General features: G+C 40.1%; 1 protein-coding gene across 2 annotated transcripts in view; it reads right to left on the bottom strand.

The window, feature by feature from the left end:
• LOC306827261 (SPRY domain-containing SOCS box protein 4-like) overlaps window positions 1-20,119 on the bottom strand; it is a 70,473-nt gene extending 50,354 nt beyond the window's left edge. For both annotated transcript variants that reach the window (XM_079348962.1, XM_079348961.1), the window contains exons 1-2: window positions 19,890-20,119; window positions 3,253-3,348 (exon numbers count right to left, since the gene is read on the bottom strand). The gene's annotated coding sequence lies outside the window, so the exon portion shown is untranslated. The remainder of the gene's footprint in view (window positions 1-3,252; window positions 3,349-19,889) is intronic.
• Window positions 20,120-21,693: the final 1,574 nt, after the last annotated feature.

Raw genomic sequence — 21,693 nt, 5'->3', positions numbered from 1 at the left:
AGCAGACACACCTGAAAGCCTTGAGTTAAATGTACAAAGTATTCTCCTCTTTGCTATTGTCCGACTGTTAAAGGCAACTTTTAAAGCCTGCAGTTTCATTTCTCTTCGGCTTTTTTAGACCACTTAAAGCTTGTACGAGGACATGTCAGTCCTTGCCAATATTGTCCTGTACACCATGAGTAGTATTTTCTAACAAAAAATCCATTCTGGTTTATTCTCACAGTTAAATGCATCATTCATTGTGAATGTGTAAAATATAAAAAACAACCAAACTTTTTTTATATAGCCTATACAGTATATCTAAAAAGCAGCGGTCATAGACATTAAAAAGAACTAGAAAGAAGTAATTACTGTTATATGCTGCTCATCACAGGAGCTTGAAGACAGCAGTTATGAACACATTTCCCCATCCTTTGTTTCACAATTTTGAAGGTTGTTTGCTTTTTAAAGAATGACGCGTGTCAGCAAGAAAGGCTTCTCAAAAATGCTTCACATGACAACTATACGTCAACATCTCCTGTTCACACAGAAATGTTCTGCTACCATTTTTTAAATAGAATAGATCTCAATAGCCATTTGTCATGTTTCCATAAGATAACAATTTGAATATCTAATATTGAGTTATGAATATGATGCAGAGAATCTCAGTGATACCAGCTTTGTCAAATATATTTTGGTGGTAGTTGACATTTTTCTTGTTCCGACTAAAATGACAGTTTTTTGCTGTAGCACTGCACTTCTGATGTAACTTATTATCATTGTGTTATTGGATCGGTGTGCTGACAGGTGCACATAAGTAAGTGCTAAATAACTCTGTTTATTCTTGATTTTCAAGTCATTTGACTTATTCTGTGCACAGATGATGTTTTAATTTATTTCAGCTGAAATGATGTCTCTTTGCTCTTTAACAGCTGCCCCATGGCCTCATCTTCTCCACCCTCACATATCTGCCCCCCCCCCTTACCCTTCATCCCTCCCACTCTTTGCCCACAATCTCTTCGGTCTCTACTCATCCATCTATTATTACAGCACCTCCCTCACCAACCCCCCCCTCTCCCTCCCCCCCTCCCCCTGCCCCTTCGCCTCCTCCACCCTTTTCTCCAACATCTGCTGGTCTTTGTCTGTCACTGCTGACCTCCTGCTGCCACGTGCCAAGTCCTTCCCTAAGTGTCCCACAGAGACCCTAAATCATTTAAACACACACGCACACAAACACGCACACAAACACACACATACCACAGATGGGGAGTAAAGCACATCAATGTAACCTGTGATTACAGACTCTTATTGCATCCCTGTATCGTTTGTCAATTAAATGTCTTATGAGAGAGCAAATCCTTCAATATAACGGGTTTGGGCCACATGTGCAGTGAATACAAAAGGATTTAAGATTGTCACTCTGATGCCTTGATTACATTACAACAACACTTACATCAGCTGAGACAATGCCGTCTAGGTTTCACAGAACACTGTTTCATAAACTACCTGAATGTTTGTACAGTAAGGCAAATCAAACAGATTACATTAAAAGTCTCAAATGGAGTGGGTTTTTTTTTTTTTTTTTTTGAAGTGGACTCAGCCTTTGGGTTAAAAAAAAAAAAAAAAAGAGCCAATGCAGAGATGCCTTAAAATTGTGTTATGTCCAGAAGGAGACAACTAAACTGGTAGCAAGAAGAAGTCAGTGTAGAGTCAAATAATCAAGTAAAACTAACATTTCACTTGATTTAATAGGGAAATATATTGTAAATGAGTTCAGGATCAAATTTGTTACTATCAAAAGTATGCATTGGGCGTGGCTTCCCTGTGAATGACTAATTGCTAGTATCTTATGACTTAAAATAGAAGTGTATTGTGTATCCACTCTCACTTCCAGAAGCAGTCACTTCTGGCTCTAATTAAAACAAGATGGTGACGGCCAAAATACATAAAAGGTTGGGGAAAAATACATTTAGGTAAAAACAAGATTCTCATCTTCTGAGATTTTAAATAGATTCATAACTTCTAAAAATCTTTTTTTTTTTGTTGGGCAATCAGTCACTCACTGCTAAGTGATAAGGAAGGCTCTTTAACTCGAAGCAGAATGCAAAATAGAGCGGCAAGAAATTCAGCCAGTCTCACAGATGACTGGAGTAGATCCTTAAGTACTGTATATATCAACTTAAAAAAATCACTTTGAATCCATAATAGATTCTCAATTGAATCGTGACCCCAAGAATTGAAATCGAATTGTGAGACACCCAAAGATTCCCAGCCCTAGAAATGCTAAACTTGAGGCTTCGGATTGGTGGTTCAAAATGCAATAGGTTACATCATGGTTACAACAATCACTTAATTTCTACATCGTTTCCTAATAGCTGAAAAGTTCAGGAATCAGGGTCTGTATCACTATCAAATCTGTATTACTGGACAACCTAGAAGGTCAAAGTCATAAATGTCCCCTGAAAGCTGCATTTTAAACATAGCTTGTGTTCAGGCTGCAGCAATAACAACGTAACTGCCGTATTGCAATATACCACAGACAAAGTTTACCACAGGGATTAAAGAAAAATATGGTCAACAAATGTCTTATATCCCCCTGCAGGCCCCTCGCATATATGCTGTGTGTAGTATGGATTCAATGCACTACTGTTTCTGTATGTAGGAGCATTTCATACTGTGTGATTTCAGCTAATCTTTCATTTTACTTCAAGATGTCACAAAAAATAGGATCCTACAAGCCACTATGACACACATCCAGCATCTTCACACGTTGTTTTCATCAGAACCTCATACATTAAATGTTTGATTTAAGTCTGCATTTCACATGGATTTGACTTGTGAGAAATCCATGGTTGCTCGTATTACTGAATCCACCTCTGTTTCATAAGAAGAAATCAGGTCAGAGTCGGGCAGACAGGCAATCTGATAGAGAAACAGCGACATAAGTAATCAGTTCAGACAGATACATTTTATCTACACACAAGCACACACAAGGCACGAAGGCTTGAAGGCATATCCTTCACTATCACACTGGAGCACAGAAAAGATTTACTCTTATCTAATGTCAGACACTTGTAAATGTTGTCATGAAAGACATGAACAAAATGTGACAATTTCTTTGTAAAAAATCAAAAACTTGAGATCATATTTGTAATTCCAAATAAGGTCTTGACCAGTTGCTGGATTCAGAATTAAAATCAATGGATTGTAGATCGAACCTTTTCAAATGATGTTAATAACTCCTACAGGAATGCTGCTCAAGGTGCACCTTACCCAGGGGTCAGTCTACGTGGACATGTCTTTATCCTGTGTGTATCTGTCCAGCTCGGGCCAAAGGTGAAAAGGGGGGGTCAAATACAGACTTCAGGGCTTCCTGTCAAAAAGCAGACAAACAGACAGAGTCAGCCGGACTGCAATCAGCACATGTGCAAATACATGTAGACACAAAGGTTCCTGCACTTAAACCACACACATGAATACAACAACTTTTGTGTCCTTGATGCCTTTTCCTCCATATTTGTCATGTTGTGCACTCAGAAACCATGTCGCAGTGGGTCATTAAATCTGTCAGTTTAAGCACACTTGAAAGTTCCCATCAGCGCAGACTTTCCCATTTTCCATTTACCTCCAGTCTTGGTGTTTCAAAAAGACCTTTAACAAAATGGGATATTAGCCTTGTCACACTCCGTGACATGCCCTCTGTCGTGTTGTCAAACTGCGTGACGATGGTGCTGCTGAGGCCCAGAGAGAGGTCTTTTCTCCCCCTCAGGTTTGATGTGTGCGTTGTTTTCATTTGCCACACTCACCGACTAACATTTCTCCATGTTTTTATGTAACTCAGAAAGAAGAGGGGTGTAAAAAGAGGTGAAATGCATGTCATAACATGCAATTTGTTCTTGTTGTTGTGAGATGGAACCCATGCAGGATCTCTCTTTCTGTGATATTGAACACAGCTGAAGGTTGAAAAACCTTTATTCTTATGAAAATGTTGCCTGGAAGAAGAGAAGACAAAGGATTAGGAGCTCAGTTTTGAAAAACTGTGATTTGCGCTTATGTTTGCCTGTGAAATGTCCAGGTTTATAAAATGATTAAAGGAGTCCTGGGTTTTTCTTGTACACAAAATTCTGTTTGTATTCCCCATTTCTCAACAAAACACTTTCTGGTGTATCCCTGAGGTGCAGTATTTCATAATCTGCTTTCTTTTTTTAATGTTAAAAAGTCTTGTTTGAACCCACGCTAGCTAGAAATCTTCTCGTCACCTTCAATGTTAAAAAAGTGCGATGACATGTAGCTCATCTTTTCAGAATAAGATGATTTTAACACCAATAGTTCAGTGGTTAGTGCACGTAACCCATGTACGGAGGTTCGAAGCCGACCTGTTTCCTCATGTCTTTCCTCACTCTCAATTCAATTCAAATGAGCTTTATTGGCATGGCAGGTCAACAATCCTTGTTGCCAAAGCAGTACAAAACGATTTGGATTTACAAATGATTGCAAGAGTACACACATATAATAAAATATATTAACAGTAACGATTGATCATTTTTAGGGTGTATTTCTAAGAAACATTAAGTGTAGTTTGTCTTAATGTGTGACAATTTTTAACATATTTTGCAGCTTTTTCCCAACATAGGGTCTCTCTCCCTGATTTCTGACTATATCCACTCAACTCTCTAAATAAAGGCATCAGGTTTTTTAAGTTTGGATTATTTTGGGTGAAAAGTTTAATTTTTAACGTATCTAAATATATTTGGAGATAAAGGGATACTTCACCCATTTGCATGAAGCTTTGTATCATTAGAATCATGGTAGTAGTGTTGAATGGTCGTGAATCCAGCCCTCATTTTGCCCTGAGATGAGAAAAATAAGTTTTTCTTTGCTTGTTTCAAATACATGATTGCATAATGTATATTGTATGCATACAATAAAATGCTGGTCAGAAATCAGCTGGTGACAGGTGACAACAATCACAAATCTGTTGTCCCTTTAATACTTCGGCACTTTGCCTCCTGTAGCACTTACTTTATACACTTTAAACCAGATGGTCACTTTATCCTGCTTTGTTTTGAAAAACATTGCACGGCCACTTGCTTGTATATACAGTATGTGTCTCTTTCAACTAATGTACACTTTATGTTGTTGTCTGGTCATTACTTATTGTTTGGTTTTTGCAGGTTATGTTCATTTGAACAAGTGTGTATCAACCTTCCAAGAGACTACAGATGGTAATTTGCCAATTGCTACAATCTGCCATGTTAACATTCATTAATGTTCAATGTCTATTTTAAATAAATATATACAATTTAAATACATTTTCAATGTAAAAAGAACAAGCCGTGCTACCACCAAAACTGGCAGATTGTCTGCAGGAGACAATCATTTAAAACATGGGAACTTTCAGTCAGAAATTATAAGAAGTACATAAAGGATCACAGAACGTATTGTTGTTTATATCACTGCATTACATACATCTGACTTGCTCACTAACTCAGTCCTCAGATACCGCACTTACATGCACACACAAACGTGTTCTACAGCAGGTCAGAGCAGAGCAGGTTAAGAGACACTTGGAGACGACAGATAGGTCAGAGAAGAGTGAAAGGGTTCAGATAAGAGCTGAGTAATATCGAGCACCACTCATTCACAGCCTGCAGTTTCTCCACCAGCAGCAACTCAGTAGCTGCTCAGCTCCATTTCCTACAGACAGACCAGGGGGCAGCACCAGCCCATTACTGTAATCTACTTTACTCTAGGATTAGCAGCCCTCTGCAGGTGTCAATCTCTGTCCAGATCTGTCTTGGCCTCTCAAACAAACTCTTTCTCTACAACTCATTCACACAGCTCTGCTCTGATGTTCTCTAAACTTCACACTCAGGCAAAATCACTGATTTAAAGATTTGCAGTACTTTAGCTGCAGCGTGGGAGTTGATACCATTCCATTTTAGGGTTTTCTTTTTTATTCAGTTTTTCTCACCAGAGAAGCAAACAATCCTACAACATAATCTACTTAAATCTTCCTTCCCACTGAGCAGTATTTACTTAAAAAATGTCAACACATTCATCATACAATTGTAACTGTTTTCCAAACACACACTACCTTAAAAGCCAAACAGAACCTTGGTGACTTGAACAAAAACAGCTGTTATTGGGGTATTTGAAGAATTGTTTGGGGTATATTCACTAAATTGTGTTATGTTCTGTCCAAAGACAGCTTTAACTGTTATAGCTGCATACATTAAAGTGCAGTAAAGAGAGACTTTTGGTCATTAATCCCGATACATATATTTTGATTCTGATTTTTTGCTTTGAAGTTGTCTGTACTGTTCTGATTATAAAAAATCAAGTCAATAAATAACAATATGGGATATGGGTTTTGTTGATGTTGATCTGTTTATATATGTATTAATTTAATATCTTTTTGGTTTTTAACTGCTGGAAACACAATCCTAAACTGGTGATATTAAACGTGATGTGATTTCTTTTTGTAAGATAATATTATATTTTATGGGCTAAATGATTGATTTAAGCATTTTAAATCATACTAAAAGTTCTTTAGTCAGTAGCTCAGTTTGGAGGGACTTGGAGGGTTACTGGAGGAGTGATTTTCTTCTGCTATCCTGCTTTGCTGCTGTAACACTGTAAATTTCTCCGCTCGCGAGATGAATAAAGGATTATCTTATCTTATCTCATCTTAATTCCCTTCCTGAGCATTGCTGAGGTGCACTTGAGCAAGGTACCAAACCCCCCACCAGCTCAGGAGTGCTCACTGTGGGCAGCGTCCCCACTTTGATATCTTTCCATGAGTGCATGTCCATAGAATCCTGTCTTTGAAAATGTGTGTGTAGCATGTTAAACAACAGTGTACGTGAAGGATTAATACAGTATATCTTCCTCTTTCTCACATGGTTGTGTTAATGTTTCCAACAGAGTCGATAACTGCAGAGTCTACAATTACCAAGTGATATTTCAGCTCCATAACGGCAGCTAAAAAGATGCAAGACCTTGCAGTAGTGAGACGAGAGCCTTCAAAAACAAGAGAAAATGTGAAAGCTTAATGCAGAGAAGAAAACTCATATGATCAGACTGATCTTCTGTTCTGTGGAGGGTAAAGGTCAAACCGACAAACATCTCCCTCTGAAAACAAGACACCTCATCTCATTATACACCAACCCCAATGAATACACCCTCATATGCCATCACGAGTCAATGTTGCCATGACAACTAAAGTATAACTTAGGAGACATACACACACATGGAGACTGACGGGCGAGGATGTAGGATGTACAGTATGCTTACACAGAGGAGGTATAGGAGAGGGGGATACAAAGAGCCAGAAATAGAAACAGAATAATGAGCCTTTTTATCATCCGCTCCATCGTTTCCATCTCAGAGTCATCTGTTCTCCTCTTTCTCCTGGAATTGACCAAATATTTCCCCAGGGCCACTCCCATATGAAAGATACAGAACGTATTTAAAGACAATGTCCTTAGTAAGCACACAATACTTCTATGTGATCATATACTCGGTGATCATTTTGTCAGGAACAAGACTTGTGCCACTGGAAAAGAATGCAGACCATCAATATTCAGTCATGTTCAGGAGAGGATCGGCAAAGACATAAAGCTACACATTATGGTTTATAAGGGGCGCGAGTTGGAATTGTTTTTGGCAAGGAAGTATGAAGGATATTTGGGGCCAGCAACACAACGACTCACATCTTTGAGGAACTCATCACGACAATCCTCTTAAGTGAAAACAGCCAAAAACTCTCACACATACAAATGTGTCAGCAGTGCACTGCATTCATTTACACTTAAACTGTTTACATTAAAAAGTGATTGTTTTGTGAATAAATTGTAAAACATGTCCATTCAAATTTGTAAAAAAAGAGGTCATAATGCCTCCTTTTGTAGATAAAACAAAGAAGCATCAAATATTCAAATCTGAGGAGCTGGTGCCAACAAATACAGTTTATTGTCAAAAACACTACAAATCCCATTTCAAGTTAGGGCCTGTATATGATGTAATGTAATCCAAACTCTTGACATCTTCACGTCTCTTTTCCACCGTTTCATGGTTTCCTGTTTCTTTGACTAATTCACGGCGGTCTCTCAGATCTGTTACAGACACGGCTCGCCATCTGAAGCCCTGAAGCAAACTGATGCTGCTGTGAACACATGCCACAAACTGTCGACATCTGCCATCAGAGGACAAACACCTGTTGATTTCTTACAGGGGCTGGAAGAGGAAGAGGAAGATGGAGGACAGCTGGCTCACACACGTCTGCCTCTCTTCATGTCTTTGACTCCGTGTCCTCTCCAGCGTGTCCACTCAGCAACCAACAGCCTCTTCTGTGTGTCTGAACCGGTGGAAATATCTGTCCTCATCTAAATTTCTCACTCCCTCTCCGTCTCTCAGACACACAAGCACGCACTCAATCAATTCACACACTTCGTCTATTCACATCTAGAAATCCTCCACAAGAGATAATTCAGTTTTCTTCTCACCTCAGTCTGTTCCTTTACCTCGTTCCTCTCTCTTGCTCGCAAACAAACTGCATTTACACAGAATCATTACAGTACTTAAAGCGCAAAGTGCAGACCTGTTAACATACACTAGTGCTTTTGTTCTAAGTGTTAAAAGCTAAAAGCAAAACAGTTTCTTTAAAAATATACATGTATATATATCATTTAGCTTTTGCTGAAACTGTTGAATGTGTCGCTGGGTATAAATGCCACATCAGATCTTTCCACAGATGAAATAAATACATTCGCTGGAAATAATGATAAGATGGCACTGGACATAAAGGCAGCACGTCCAGTGGCATTACTGAGCAGAAAAAACATGTCGTATTTAAGCTCCCTCGAAATTGTTTACTTCCAATGATTGTCATTTCATACTTCCTCTTCGCTGTCTTGTGACATCAGAGTGAAGCTAAGGTCAGAGCAAACCTTACAGCACATATCACCTGACAGCTCCATTTTTAAATCAATCAGACCTTTTTTTTTAAAAAATTAGATCATAAAAAATCTAACTAAAGAATGACCGTGTGCCGCTATTTGCTCATATTGATATCACTGTGTTAACAGGCTTTTATTATGCACTCTACATGGAGAAGCAGAGCAGGGGATGAGCGGGCACACGCGCAAAGTGGCACTGAACCGATTGATAATATTGCTAATTTCTGGAAGCACAATGTATCTGTCCACTATTCAGTAGAGCGCCTTGCTTCTCCTGTAAAAAGGAGAAAACAAACAGCCAAGAACAAGAGGGTATGGGAAGGTTCGAACAGGGTCTGCAGCGTAAAGATCAAATTCACAAATACGACACGCCTAGTACGCCCAAACTGCTGGTTATTTCTTTTCAAACGAGAGCCATTTGCAGATGTCTTGTATGTCTTTACATTTACATAAAAGAGCTCAGGAAATTGTGACATCTTTTGTCGTGATCTGATTTTCCCTTCTCTCGGATTCCCCCATGTGTTGTCAAGGAGCGCTGCGGTCAAATCGGAAAAAACTTCTGTGCAGCATGCTCCTAAGTGGCATAGCTAGGATTACAATACATTTAAACTAATAGCCCAGGCTAATGAATTTGAAAAAAAACTACACATCCAACAATTAACTGTGATTCCAACAAGACCCAAAAAAACATACAGGTAGCTTCTTTCTTTGTTTATCTTAGTGTTTAACTTGTAAAAAATGCTGTAATATAATAGTTGGTGTTTAGGGGCTTGAAGTTTGCTTTACTTCAGTGATAGCAGCCCACAGCACAGTCTCCAGGGTCACTTAACATTTCCATGGTAACAACGGGCTCCTCCCTCCAGAACATACAAGCATTATTCTCTCTTCCTGAATAGATAGAATTCATCTTAGCATACACGACAGTAGACAGTCCTGTGCAGCGAATGACAGAAGTCATCTGACACACACACACACACACACACACACACACACACACACACACACACACACACACACACACACACACACACACACACACACACACACACACACACACACACACACACACACACACACACACACACACACACACACATTATACAAGTTATAAGTAGCTCTGACAATTGAGTTTGTGTATCTTTGTTGTGATAATGAACAGACACTTTGAGCATGTTTGCATTTGTATGTGAGTGTTTGCTTGTGTGTTACTGAGGGGACAGGCCTCCACTGTGAGCTGGTGATTTGAAGTTGCCTGGTAGAAGCCAACACATGGTTGTGTGAGAGGAGTTTTATCTGTTGTTGTGACCACAGGGCTCAAATAGCTGGAAGAACTTCTGGCTCTGACAGATATTCAACAGTGACAAGTAAAGACTTTGGTCATATGTTACATATGTGGAAATATTCTTTGAATTTGTCAGACTTTGTTGCAAATTTCAGCAATATTAGGGACCCTTTTATGAAACTCTATATAGGAGTGGGCACCTAAATAGAAAATTCAGCAGTCCACTCATTGATGCTGCTTGCAGACGTACAAGCATGGTGAAGTTTTGTCACAAGAGTAAAATTTAAAATCGGAACCATCCGACTTTCCAACAGCTGACTGATACCATCTGTTTTACTGGTTTAAAGGTAAAGCTTGCTGAAATGCCAGCGGGACATTTTACTCAAAATACAACCAGAGACCACAAAACTCTTCCATTACACAAACATGTGCCGCTCACCTACAGATGATGCATTTATCTCAAGAATAGTTTACACAGATTAATAGAACCCAACACCTCGTTAAGACAATATTAGTTTGTGCTTTAATCTTTAACCCCTCTGCACATTAATGTAACTCAGAGATTCAAATACCCAAGGCCAACTGGCGGTTAAAATTATATCTCTGATCCACATTATAAATGCTAATGTAAACTTTGCCTAAGGGACCATTTTTAACCCTCGATCTCATCATCAGTATGTGTGCATCATGAATTTATAAAAAATAAAAAAAAACCAGCATGTACACCACACTGTAGCCATGAATGATTTATTATCATCAGGTTTTCTATTCTGAGACTAAACATGGTGTGTTGATTATCCCCCTTCTCTCCTTACCTTTACAATGCACATACAGGGGCATGATATTCTCTCCTCTCTTCTCCTCCTTTCATGCCGTTGAAGTCTCTCATCTTCTCCCACTCTTGCACCTATCTCTTCTCTCTCTCTTCTCGCTATCACCTTCATCCTTCAGCAGCCGTTCCATCTTGCGAAATTACTGATTTCAACACAGGACTCCTTCAGTGTAAACCTCTTCTCCTCTCACCTCCCTGTCTCTCTCGTTTGCTCTTTTCTCACCTTCTCTTCACTCTTTTTTTTTCTCTGTTTCACAAATACACACATGCAATTTACTTCCTCTTTGTTAGTCCACCCCACGACCTGTTTTATACCTTCTTTTCCGCTTTCCTTCCATGTTTTCTGGCAAAACCACTTTTTAGTTCTTCCCCTAACTTCCTGTCTCCTCTCTCTGCTTCTGGTCTTTTATCAAATAGCTTATGAATTGCTTTTGTGCTTCTGTACAGTACACTTCATGCACTCTTGCTTCCTTTTCTACAGCCCAAAAGGGTGACTCCACCATCCTGCCTCCCCTCGACTCATAAATCATAAAGGCTACGAGTCACTTTTCTGTTCAACACGACCAAGACTTTGCATGACATGACAAACACACGGTTGTAGATTGAAGCACACGCACCTTGACTAATCTGCCTCACTCATGTTGATAATTAGCTTAATATTAATCAATAAAAAAACAGACGAACCAGCTTCAAGCCACAACTGTGTGTGTGTGTGTGTGTGTGTGTGTCTCAGAATTTTCAGACTGCTTACACCTCTGTCTAAACCTAAATTAACTTTTCCCAAATTGGAAGCTTTTGATCATATGTTGGCCTTGCTCCCCTATTTTAAGTCTAAGGGTATCTGTGTGTGTGTGTGTGTGTGTGTGTGTGTGTGTGTGTCCATAATCTCCATAATTAGGGCAGACCAGCCAAACACATGGGTCTCCCCTGACACTTCCCCTCTAAGATCTAAATATTTATGAGACGCTAAACGCTTTCATGAGCTCTGTAATTATGGCCAGAAAATAGACGAAGAGAGACAAAGAGAGAGAAAGAGAGAAAGAGAGAAAAAGAAAGAGTGGGAGGCGAAGGAGGAAATGGCCTCACACTTTGTGAACAGGCTGTCCCATAGCGTTAGTGCCATCAATAGTGTTTTACTGTTCAGCAATTCAAACCGCACAAGCTTGGGAGCATTTCCGACAGGAGATTTCACAGTTTTCTATTTGGAACAAAAACCATCGTTTCCCTTATAAAAACCTTTGACTGATTTAAATGCATTTGCTGCACATGGGGCGATGGAGTTCGAAGGAAAACTCACTGCCGGCCTGTTTTTATATTCTAAGGTGTCATAAGGTGCACTAACATTGGATGAGGGATAGAAAGAAACTGAGGTGAAGTGGAAATTCTTCTCAAGAGCTGTGGACAGACATCATTCAGACTGAGCAACCCAAAGAGTCAGAATCAATAATCTCATATACCCGAGTTTGTGTTGAACAAAAAAATAAATCTGTGAGTCTATTCCCATGTTGGCTTGTCATAACTACCAAGTAGGTTAGGGCAGTAGCTGGGTGAGAAAGACAAAAAAGGTAGCATCTGAATTCCACCTACTACTGACTGATCTAATTTGGCTCCAGCAGGTTTGTGGGGTGAAAGCTTTTCCTCAGGTGATTTTAGTGAGTGATCCGTTAAAAAACTACAACCGCTTGTCATGGTCCAGTGATCTTCTTCTCACTCATCTTTAGTGCAAGTCCCAGTATGCTTCAAAGGCCACATTTTCTTCGGTGCCACTTTTTATAGTGTCTAAAGATAAAAAACAAAATAGCTGTTTTGAATTGCAATCGAAAAGCAGATACACCCTGTCACATTATGTTGGTTCGTTGAGTGTAATTTACATTTCTGTTCTAAATCTACACTAATGTTACGCCTTAGAAAGCCTGACTTGTCATAACAATATGGACCATAACAGCTGCTTTAAGTCCACACGGTTGCTTAGCATCTAGCATATTTTTCTGAAAACTAGCTCGTAGCTAGCCTATTAGCGAAGCTGCACAATGTTCACGGCTTACTTTTGAGGGAAGAAAAACACACAAAAAAAGCCTCATTTAAAAAATGCACTTCTTTTTGACCGCTTGACAGACTAGTGAGCGGAGGTGCAGCTGTTAGAGTACAGGAAGAAGAGCAGAAGAGAACCTTGAGAAGAAGAGCGCAACCTTGAGGGAAGCCAGTACTGATGGTCCTGCTGTCCGAGACATTCTTCTTGCATGATTAATCAGGCACAAGACACCCAGAAAACACACTAAACAGCATATAAGTCCAGAAGAAGCATAACATGGGACCTTTAAAAAAATAAATAAAAAAAAAATCAATAATTTTCCCTCTTTGTTGTCTCATCATCACTACACTACAAAGTGTCCCCGGCAGGGTTTCCTCCAAGCTTCCTGGCACAGATGTTATTCCATTCTCTTTAACGCCTGACAACATATCTGATATCACATTTAATATTAGTGCAAATGTGATGCGTGGAAACGAGGCATCAGAGTGCTGTCTGCTCTAGTTTTGAATTTAGAAGTAAATGTGGCACGAGCAGAGAGGCAGGATTCCTGTTTGGAAAAACACTGAGAGATGAAACGTGAGAACACTTCAAAGCTCTCAAAAGAGAGGCTCTGGCAGGAAAAGCTTTTAGGTTTTTTGTATCTTTGGAGCCAATTAAGCAACATCCAGCAATACTTTAGCAGTTCATAGTAGATGTGTTACCCTCTGTCTTATTGTCAAATTTCATTTTCTCACGTTTCACAAAGCCACATAATCATGTGCCTACCTTAAATTTCAGGAGGAGTCAATTGATTTTATACAGGAAAACAAACAGAGTTTCCTGAAAGTGATAAAGACAGGCAGAGGCAGCTGATTTGAAGCCCACTGTCACTGCATTGACATAAACTGACAAAGCACTGATACGCATGGAAAAGAGACCACAACCTGTTCAGGTCACACATGCACACTAACAAACATCACCTTAAATGACAAACGACCAGAAGCATTTCACCTGAGACACTGCTGTCATTTTCTGTTTATGCAAATGAGGCCACCGAGACTCCCTCCATGCAGCCTGAGTTATTCCTAGAGCAAACTTTCATCAGGTCGGATAAGTTGATTTTGTAACGTTAGAAAGCCTAACGATCTTTTACAAGAGGGGACACGATGAGATGACATAACAAATGTCTATCTGACAACACTAATGATTTCATGTTCCCCGTTGTCTCACCCAAGGGCTCCAGGTCAAATAGGGCTCTCTGCCGCAGTCCTTTCTAAAAAAAACAACAAAAAAAACTGACGCATGGCATGAAGGATGACAACTTGATGACAAGCAGCCTCAACCTTGCCCTTATAAACTCATGAATTCCCTCAAACACACGGCGTGACACCCATAGTGCCACACACACCCTGTCTTTTAAAGAGGACATATTATACCCCTTTTCACCTTTACAAACAGTCTCCTGTAGTCTAAATGAAATATAACATGCGTGCACCAGAAGGTGTGACCCTGTATAAACCAGCTCTCTTTTTAAATGCAGTGAGCCCCCCCCCCCATTGTAAAATATGAACAGCAGAGAGACCAAGAAATTGTGACTTAGAGCTGCTTTACGAGTGTTTGTTGCAAATATTATCTTTATCGCACATTGCACATATTCTCACATCGTACAGTCTGACTGTTAAGTGCATCCGTGGGTACACAACACTACTTGAAATGTGTATGTATACATAGACGATATACGCAGCACAAGGAGGACCACGACGTCTTCCTGTTTGTGTCTCTGCAGGAGCTGATGTCATCGACTCCAGAGAGCAGCAGTGCAAGAGAGCACTGCTTTCCTTGAGTGGCATCTGCATACAATGTGTGTGTGTGTGTGTGTGTGTGTGTGTGTGTGTGTGTGTGTGAAACATTGTGCATTTTTGTTAGCTCAGCAGTCTATCACCGACTTTAGAAAAGGCTGCTGAATATAAATCCATCTCGCTCCCTCTGTCAGTCAAAGATGCATATCTTTGTGTGGTCCACATCCCAAGGACAGGAAGACATAAATGACCAAGAGTAAACCAGAATGGTGGAGAGACAAAGGCAGATAGAGATGCTGATATTCTGGCTTTACTCATCTTCAGACAAGGAGAATCAACAGAAAGTTAACCTGAAGTAATGCTGACTGCTCTGTGAGGCTCAACTTAGTTTAAGTGGTGTTTTGAGCTACATTAGCAAGATCGCCTTTAGTTTACACACAATGCTGTCATGCTGAAAAGCCAAACCAGCATTGACATAAAAAAAAAACAGTCCCGCTGAATCAATGTGATTTGGAGTTGAAGGGAAGAGCCAGTGTTCTGTTGTATTATTTCCATTAAACCTCACATGCAACTCAATATGCTGTATATGGAGCAACTTATAACATGTGTTATAAGTGGGGTTTATGATGAGCCTTTTTTTTTTTTTAAAGAACCTTCAACTGACATTGTCACATAGTTCTTTGCAGAAAAGACAACAGAAAATTGTTTGGAAATTGGGGCCTCGTAAAATAAATTGGTTATCACTTAAGTTAAGTTGAATGCGGTCAAACAACCAGCTGCCTGACAGACATCACCATAAAGACAGTGTGTTGAACATTCACTGGCTCCAGCATTTTAGATGTGAAGATGTACAATAAGCTAACCCTAAGACAAAATACACAGCTCACAATAAGTGATGTGAGGTCCTCAGTGGGTTTCATACATAAGGTGTTTTTTTTTTCACTTCAGTGATTTTTGGGATAGGGAGGCAATTGTAATGTATTAAGGTGATAGACACACCTCATTTAGTGTTTTCCACGTAATGGTCTCACTGTGTACAGTGTGTCTTACATATTAGGGCCAATAGCAAAAAATACGAGCCTTTTCAATGTGGCACCAATTTCAACATTCTGGGGGTATAAAAAGCTGGTATTGTCAGTGAGTTGTTCCCAGTTCATCATTCAAGCAGCCATGAACAGGCGTCACGTAACGGATGAGCAGCGCCACCTGGACACAGCAAGCTTTCAGGTCAGTAACAGGCAGTCAGATGTTGCTCGTGAACTTGGTGTGTCTCAAAGTGTCATCAGCAGACTTGCAGCAGGAAACAGAACTACTGACAGAGTTTGTGACAGACCCAGGAGTGGAGCCCAACGACGGACCGCAATGATGACCAGTACTTAAAGACTTATGCACTCAGACACCATTATGCTGCTGTGACACAGCTGCAGGTCTGTTTAGCAGAAGTGAGGGCTACGAGGGTTTCCAGACAAACCATTCACAACCAACTCCACCGCTTTGGCTTGAATGTCAGACGACTGTTGCAGGTGACTCCACTGACACCAAGACACCGCCGTGACCGTTTGCAGTGGGCACAAGACCGTGTGACCTGGACAATGCAGCAGTGGTCTACCGTCCGGTTCACTGATGAGTGTTGGTTCACCTTGCACAGAAATGATGGTGGTCAGCGTTGCTGGAGAAGGCAAGGTGAGCGATAAGCCGAGGTCAACATGGTCCCCAGGGTTCACTTTGGTGGAGGAGTCCAGGCAGGCATCACCAGTCAGCGCAAAACAGATTTGATGATTGTAGATGGTTCAGTCACTGCAGGTTCTTACCTCAGAGACAGAGCCCATCATCATCCCCCGATTCCACCAGCACTCGACTTCAGGGAGTCGGAGTGCCTCATATGGTAAGGCCAGAAATGTCCCCTGACCTGAACCCCACAGAGCATGTCGGGGACCAGCTGAAGCAGCGACTGGATGCTCGTACCTCACCCCCACATGACCTGGCAGAACTGTGTGCAGCACTTGTGGAGGAGTGGAACACAATAACTCAGAACAACATCATGAGGATAGTTAGGAGCATGAGACGTCGCTGTCAAGCTGTTATTGTGACAAATGTTGGAAACACCCACGACTGACTTTGTCCATTTTTGTTATCGTCTCAATTGTTGGGGTTATAAATATTGCACTAATGAACATGGTGCTTCTTTTCATTCATTAATAGTGATAGCAAAGGGAGCTATTACTTATTTCATTAGAATTCAGACGAAATAAAAAAAGCACTCACGTACAAAACAATATCCCTCACCTATTGACATCTAAACCCCAAAGACGTTTTTCAAACTTAAAAGAGACAACTTGTCACTTTGCTCATGCTCGTCAAAGTGTCACTCAGTAGACAGAACACTGCTCTGTTCTGTCTATTTGCCTTCATAGATTTTGAGCCTTCACAGGTTCTGATCCCCGAGCCTTCCCGTGTCTCTGCTGTGATTCTCTGCCATGGTGCACAACAAGCACAGTGGGGGAGGCGGGGAAATAAAGTCATTAAAAATAATGATGGCTGATTCATAGCAGCGCGTTCTGACTTCAAAATGTTCCGGTCTCATCACCACCATCATCGCCTTGTGTGTCAGTCAGTGAGGAGGACGGTGACGCAAAGAACTCAGATGAACGAAAAATTAGGCAACTGGAGAGAAATTGACCTCAAATCTGGTTTAAAAATTTAACACTGTGTTGTTTAATTAATGCTCAAATAACACAGGGACAACTCCCGGGAGATTGTTGCCTGAAAAACTCAGCCATCTCTGCATTTAAATTCTAACATCACTGACAGCTTTGTACAGGGATTATTCCAACACTGGATAATGATTTTAACTGCTCTTTACATAATTCCAGGCAGTATCTGTTCACTTTAAGTAGCAGTGACAGGGTTCGATAAGACCGCAAAGTTAAAAACCCTTATCTGGCATACACACTGAATTCTATCTGCTTCTCTCCTCACACTGACTCATAATGCTGCTTGTGAGTCCCTCAGGAGGGGAAAGAGGGCAAGAGGACTTTTTTTTTTTTTTCTTAAAGGAGGGAAGAAACTAGAAAATAAAGACAGAAAGGGAGGGACACATTTGAGCCAAGCTGTTGGAAAAACAAGAACCAAGAACAAAAAAAAGGACGAGAAACAGTTAGATGAAATTGCAGAAGCAAACAGAGGAAATCAATTTCTAAAACGCTGATTTTTATTTTTTTATTTTTTTTGAGAAAAGACCATGCTGAAGTTTTAAACGTGTTCCTTGATAGCATTTAGAATTGAGTCAACAAATTGACACCCCTTATGCAGTAAGTAGTTAGTCTTTGCCTCATTAGCTTTTAGTACCAGATACACTAATATATTCCGATATTATCAGCAGGCCGATTAATCGCTCGGGCTCAAAAACCTTCTTTTCTCACCTTTGTTTTCCTCTGCAGACAGTTGCACTTACTCGTTTGCAGGTTTGTAGCACACATTCATCATCATCAGAGCAAAGAAAAACCACGAACGTCTGCACGTTATCATTTAAGTGAATGCAAAAACTGCGGCCAGTATTAGTATTGAAAATGGCTTCGTGCAGGACAGCTCTTGTAGCAGAGGTGACGATTCCCGTAATGTTTATCTCCGACCAATCATTTGTCTGTTATGTTTTAACCCCAATGTTGAGCATCAGCTATCATTACAAACACAGGCCATGCTAACTTATCCTGGTATTGTAGCATAAAGAGGCAACTGTAATATAACGTGGCATCATAGCATAACATGGTATATGTGGGCATAATGGAGTGTTTGTAAAACAAGTGTCAGTTGAAGTTGCTGAAAGTTGATAAGAAGTACAAAGTGGCCCTCCATATGGATGGAGTAAGAGCTGTTAAAATATCAGTTACAGTGTTTGAGCTGTCAGTTAAATAACATAATACTGTCGGAGCATATGGAGACAGTAGAAGTGTCAGGGATAACCCAAGTGTCAGCAGTGAAAACAAGTAAAGAGTCAGAAAGTTCAAGAGCTGAGAAAGCAGGAGAAAGATGCCTGCAACTTAATGTGAAGGAAAATGGAGGGGGGGGGGAGTTATAAGAGAAGTTTCCTGATATCTCCAGGAGAACTTTGTAAGCGAAAGGAAACAATAAAAGAGACGCAGCCGGTGAGCAGCCTGACCTCGTGTTGTGAGCGGGCTGGTCAGATCCAGCAGACAGATAAATGACCCTCGTCACCAGTGTATGCTCCATCCCTCCTCCTCCTCCTCCTCCTCCTCCTGCATCTCTCTCTCTCCCCCTCCTCCTTTATCCTGACAGGTCATCCATCAACCTGCATACTCCACCAGACCTCCTCCTCCACACACATCTTTTAGATGGGTACTACTTAGCAAACCAAATGAGGCGACGCTGCACCTGGCACACGTGAAGAGGGCGTGCGTCCCCTCTGTGTGCCACCTTCCTCTCTTCTCTTACTCTTCTCCACTCCTCTCCTCTTCGTGCTACTCATCCCCCTTTTGCTGCTCGTCACCTAACCCACCTGAGCTGAGTAAATGTCAAGGTGAAGAAAATGCAAAGAGAGCTTTAACATCACAAAGTGTGCCGTTTCCAGTCAAGGATTGAGTAACATTTCCTCATTGCTCAGTAATATCCCTGATCATACATACCGCTCGTACAAATCAAACATTAACATGAGGGGAACTTTCACTCACATTACTGTCTGATGAGAGATGATGGGACAAGGAAATGTAGACGTGACATGTGGATTACTGTGTAACCATACACGTCAACATGCAGACACACACACAGGCACAGTCAGGTATATTTCTAGGCTGCTATTACGCGTGAGACATCAGCTCACGTAAAGTAGCGAAACTGGAGAGAAATTACATTTTGTCTAACAACAAGGCAGCATGCCGTGAAGGTACTTTTGAAAGGAAAACACCGAGTTATCCAACTAGCCTACATAAAACCCCCCGGTGCTCTAAATCCTGTGGTCATCTCATCCGGTGTAAACAGAAACACTCACCACATGAAAAACAAAGTCAACTCGCCTCCACACTACACTTTTCTCTGAGGATTTCTCGTCGAGGTGAGAAGAAAGCGAGGCCTCTCCTCTTCTCTGCAGATGACAACCGCGTTATTCCAGCGGCCTTGCGTGTGTTTTAGCGATGTAAAGGCGGTTTCTTTGTTGAAGTAAACACCACCTCGACAGATCCAAGCAGCGAAAACGAGTATCCGATGCTGAGTGTCCATTTACTCTGCAGACTAAGCGCTGATTGGTCGCCTCCACCACAACACAGCATTAGGCTCTAACGCGATTGGTTCAGGTCCTGGTGGTGAGTTCATGTGTACTCGTAAACTACATCTCCCTACAACTACAAGTATTATAACAACACTTTATCTACAATAACTTAATAGTTACCATTCGATTCTTCATTTACAACCATTTATGTTGTAACGACTGCTGCTCCTACTAATAATAATAATTCCTGCAAGTAATAATGCAGTGTTGAATAGGCTACTATTCATTAAAAGCATAGTTTGTATTTCTGTGTTTTAATGTTGTATGAATTCATTTTACTTTTTTGTTATCAAAGAATAAACATGTAAAACTCACCCAGTGTCAAACTATATATCATATAAAATGTGCTATTCTTTCATTATTTATGATTATTTAGATTTTGGATGAATGATGACACAGTTTCAGTGAGCTGACTCAATGTGTCTTTATTTGAAAAGGAATGAGAATGTATATATTATTCGACATCAAACTGATTTGGTTTCACATTTGATTGGTGATGATTGATGCACCTGGAGCAGCAGAGTAAATGAAACTCTAGCTTTTGGTAATCTTTATGCTTAATGTTGTAGGGCTTCCTAAATTAAAACATTAATATATATTATTTATATTTTAAATCTACAGTAATGAAAGACATAAACTACGATTTAAGTAAAAACCCCACTGTTTAAAATTAAAAGTTAAAAGTTAAAAGGTGATCATTTCTTAATCTTTAATGATGATGTATCAAAGGATACACACTAAGACTGTCATTGACATAATTTCGTTTATCAGACATGTTTCTATTCTGCTTTCACTTATGACTACGCTTAATTTAGAACTAATTCATCTTCTTAAAATATCAAATAGAAACTTCAAATTGTTTAAGTGTATCTACCTAAATGTCTGTCAAAACTTTCATTTTACATTTCTCATCATCATTTTGTGTCTTTTACTTTCAACAGTCACTTTGAAATGATTATTCGGTTTATCAGCAGACTCAGTGTTTAAAAAGTATACTTCCAGCTTGAAACAAATTTATATTTTTGACAGAAACTCTTGAACCTCCTTGTGTTCTGTTTGCAGCTGATGATTCATCTAGACAAACGTATGTTACTACTAATCAACCACAATTCGTCCTCTAATACTGTAGCATTTCTTTCTTTTCTTCCTTGTTTTCTCAAGATTTGTAATTATAAAAAAAACCCTTATCTTTTATTACTTTATCCTGGGTTCCGAGGGCACATGAAGGCATCATTACCCTCTATGTACCTTACTCCTTTTCTTCACATCCTAGAATGAGGGTACAAACTCCTTCTTCTTTTTATTATCAATAAACAAATCAGCGAGCAGTTAGGTGGAAGTAAGTTCTGATAAATGAGCACAAGATCAACATACAGAACATCTGTAATAACAGAAATTCAGGCTGAATCAGCCTAAGTGCATGGGGCTGATTGATGTGTTTGGAGTTGTAATATGGTTAGATTGTGCGCTGAGCCGTTTGAGCAGAAAACCTCTTACAGCAGAGCTACATAATCAATACAAACTAATGTGTTATGGCTCTTTTTAAGAC

The sequence above is a fragment of the Symphodus melops genome, assembly GCF_947650265.1.
Source record: "Symphodus melops genome assembly, chromosome: 7".
Lineage (NCBI taxonomy): Eukaryota > Metazoa > Chordata > Actinopteri > Labriformes > Labridae > Symphodus > Symphodus melops.
This window is presented reverse-complemented; position numbering and strand designations above follow the sequence as displayed.